General features: G+C 31.3%; 1 non-coding gene across 1 annotated transcript; it reads right to left on the bottom strand.

The window, feature by feature from the left end:
- Nucleotides 1-3,818: 3,818 nt before the first annotated feature.
- Trnaa-cgc lies at nt 3,819-3,890 on the bottom strand. The gene has a single exon. It is a non-coding gene; the product is annotated as a tRNA-Ala (tRNA).
- Between the last annotated feature and the right edge of the window lie 301 nt (nt 3,891-4,191).

The following is a 4,191-nucleotide window of genomic DNA, read 5'->3' as shown; positions in this document are numbered from 1 at the left end:
ATAGGACTTCGAAAGGGATCGTAATTAAGAGAAGGGGTAAAATAAAAACCTGTAATAATCGCGAAATGAATGGCCTTCCAAGTTGAAATTTATGTTTCACCCGGGGCCAGTTGAACCCGAATTGAATATTAGATAAGCCATTTGCAGAAAGCGGACATTTTTAGACATTCAAAAATGTACACTCTTGGCTGTATCACGTTCGTTTTAATATTTTATTAAGCCTTTGCACGTTTAGGAGGAAATATTAGCTTTGTTTTAATTTACAGTAAGTATTATTTTGTAATCTAAGAGCAGCGTTTTAAGAGCGGCCGCTTTTCACCCCGGAGGTCCCCGGTTCGATTCTCAGCAGTGCAGTTCTTGTATATTGTGTCTAAGAAAGTTATCTGAGAACAAGATCCAGGGTTGTAGCACCACTGGTTCATAGTCTTAATTGTATATTATGTGTTGTTGACAGTCATTATGTAACTTATACCAAGCTGAGCGATTTAGAAAATGAACGTTAAAACTTGTACGACAAATTAACACTTTTTCATTGTGCATAAAGGGGAATGTTACTTGAGGCAAGAAAATACAGACATGGAGCGGATAATCTGTTTCCACCGGTTCCTTTCCAGCGCGAGCGCCTCAGGTTTTGAGAACGATGACTGTAGTGTTTTTATGTAACTTTTTTTTATTTTGTTTGATCCGTGCATCTGGTGTTAAACGGCCATCTCTGCCAATCTCTTCTTTTTCTGTGTTACCAACCACGAACACCTTTTCTCCAAGTTATCGTCACCTCTGCGCATTAATCAATAAAAATATAATTTTCCACATTATTTCAACAATTTCCAATTTTATTTACAAAAATTATAAAACTTTTCATAATTGATATTGTATAGTTCTTCAACTGTTAAAAAAAAGGATTTAAAAAAATTTGTGACAAAATGTCATGTTCCCACAGTCTAAATTTTAGAAACTGGATTATTTCAAAGTGAATGGCATTTCAAATCTTACCTAACATATTTTCATAGCATTGAGAAAAAACGGAAAACGAAATGTATCAGCACATTATAATTATACGACTGTATATCACGGCGCCCTTCTGTCGGCGCTGATTTAAAAATATTGCGCAAACTCACTTCCGGTCAAATATGTTTCCAATTTATATTAATTTAATAATCATTTCAGAAGTAGATATAAGCCTTATACACATTTATTTTACTATTATTACAACATTATTAGCTGGAGTAATATGCGCTTGTCATTATGCAATGAAATATATTAACAATCGTGTTTTTTTTGAAGAAAAGTTAAAAACGTTCTAATAGTTTAGTGTTGTAGTATTTATTTTATTTAATTAACTGAGAGTGAATGTAGTGTTTTGATTATATTAGCGTCTTATAAATATAAAATGCTACAATAATTGAATCTTTTGTATATGATATATCTTTTTAATTCTTGAGCTTTAGTTACCCTTGATAACATTAGTTGTAATTAAGTAAAGTGGTCATAATTCTATACTGGTTATGATTTATGACTTAACGTGTCACGGGTCAAAGGGCGGTGTTCACTCATTTTCGTGAGTGTTGAGAATGCATATTGATTTTGTGTGATATCATTATGTTCACATAAATTTACCTATATATTTGTCTGTGATTGTTTTACGCAAATGTTACATAGAAACAATGGACAAAAAATATTCAACTTTCAATATAACATTGAGGTACAGTTTAAATGTAATAAAATTCTTATGAACATAAAATATCACATTAATCGGGCTGAGCACTAATCATTTGTTACAGTACAGCTAAAGTAGCTGTGTGTCAGAGGTTTATTTAAATGTAACTCGCTCGTTAAATTGAATAGTTAAACATAAACGCTGACTATAATGAACTCATAATGGAGGAACGATGTTCTTCCAAAGGCCCTTGTTTCCGATGCGCTGTTTCACGGATCATTAATTATTTCAATTGCTGTTTATGCAAAATATATAGCTTTACATTCTTTGTTCATTTGTTCTACATACGCCATTAAGGTGGGGGGGTGGAGGGCGGTTATTCGTATCGGAGACAAACATCCATTGAGTTTCTTTAACTCATTTATGTGTTTTAGATTAACGTGTGGGTTTTTACCATTAGGCGTTAGAACTAAAAACTTCCATCGGATTAAAGAAATCACATGTATGAAGAGAAATAAAATTGTACAATAATTATATGCTTTTTAGGAATAGCACACCTATACTACTATTTAATTTATTTTGCCAAAAAGTTAGTTTTAATTTCATACAAATTATAAATCTAATCTTCGTCGAATAAATAAGTATATTATAAAATTAGCACTTTTTATTTTTATTTAATTTATTATTACTTTAGAAAACTTTAAAGATATTCAATTTATTTATAAAAAGCAAGTGAAATTATGTCATTATATCCGGCATTTACTTTGTGATTGTGAAAATTTAAATCTATCGATTGATACATTATGACTAGTCATTATAAAAACAATGTCTCTTTAAACACTTTCTTTGTCTATCTATTTGAGTTAAAAAGGGTCAAATTGCCCTAAGGTTTTGACGCAGTCTGAATTTGGAAAACAATAATGGAGAATTGTATAAATTTCAAGAAGCTAACTTATCGATACGAAACGAAAACAATACTTGGCAACTTTTCAACACATTATAAAAGGTTTTCTTAGTATGTCCTATGTATGCGAGGTTGGTTGATGATTAAACGCTGTACAAAATGGCGGCGTGTGCACGAATTTCCAAGTTCACGTACAGATTTGAGATGGTTAATGACGCGTATCTGATGCTGAAGCCTTTGTCGGCAAAACTTTTAATTAAATGCTAAGTTTAACAAACAATTATGGCCACATATTATAGTCCGCTGTTAACCAAATTGCTGAAATTAAACAGTATAATAACAAGTTTCGCAATTGCTATACATATTTATATAATAGTATCGTTACACGACTTCAGTTGTAACATCGAAGTGGGTTAGGAAATAAATGTCAGGTTTTTTTACCCCATAATTTAGTTTTCTACGTTAACGGTTATGTAACTTAAATAATAACATACATTTTGATTTATTATACGAGCAGGGAGGGGAAATTATGGTTACATATTTCTTCATTTGAGGCAGACACTTAGATAACCGACACTGTGTGGTTGAGTCATTTTAATTTAATTTTTGAGTTTATTATTTCGAATGAGACATTTAATTTAATCAAATTTAATCGCAGGGAAATCTCATAAAAAGTGACGTATGCAAACCACATGCGGTACACGAGAATAAATTCAATAAAAGTAATGAATCATTCAGTTTTAGTTCTTGTAGCTGGGGCATAGTGTTTAAATTAGTGTGAAAGGGTTAGGTAGGTTTGGATGTTAGCTCGCCTAGTAACAGTTCATCTTGCGATCGGTACAAAAGTGGGGCAGGTCATTGGCCCCAGCACTTATCTAAATAAGGATCACACTTGACACTCTGGTCATTATATAATTATTTTTATGAAATTTAATAAAGAAATTATATAGTGACTAGGATATATATGGTTTATAAAACCTTTTTTGCGTATAGTATAGTATATAGTGAGGTCCAGAGAACTAGTCACTACTTTTGTTTGTATAATCTTTATTATTTAACAGATACTCTATTATTGTTCTACCTTCATTGGAATCAAAACTATTCTTTTTTATTTACATATCATTCCAGTATCACATTAGTAATTAAGACTAAAAACGATGTACAAACATAAATAACAAAAAAATGTAAAAGTTTATTTGATTTAATTAACTCCTTAAAAAACCATTCAATTCAAGAAGCAAAATAGAAAAATTTGACTGGAGGTGCTGGGATTTGAACCCAGGACTTTCAGCATGCGAAGCAGACACTCTACCACTGAGTTACACCCCCTGATACAGGCCTAGCTGAAATTATGGAACATTAAGCTGAATTGTCCGTGCAAAATACCTCCGTTTAATTTTAATATTTTTTTTAAATAAAAATGAAATGTTCCTTACGGAATATGTAAAGTTTTTTAAATTTCCAAATTTCAAATTGGCTCTGCAGTTATAGACTTTAAACTAAAAATACATTTTGTATACGGTACTAGTTATTATAGATAGGAGTACACTAAACAAAACATCACAGTTTTGTACATTGGCTCTAATGTCAAATTATACTTCATTTTCATATTACAGACATTTAGAGTTAC

The sequence above is a fragment of the Pieris rapae genome, chromosome 21 (assembly GCF_905147795.1).
Source record: "Pieris rapae chromosome 21, ilPieRapa1.1, whole genome shotgun sequence".
NCBI lineage: Eukaryota > Metazoa > Arthropoda > Insecta > Lepidoptera > Pieridae > Pieris > Pieris rapae.
The sequence above is the reverse complement of the archived record's forward strand: the minus strand, read 5'-3'. Positions and strand labels throughout refer to the sequence as shown.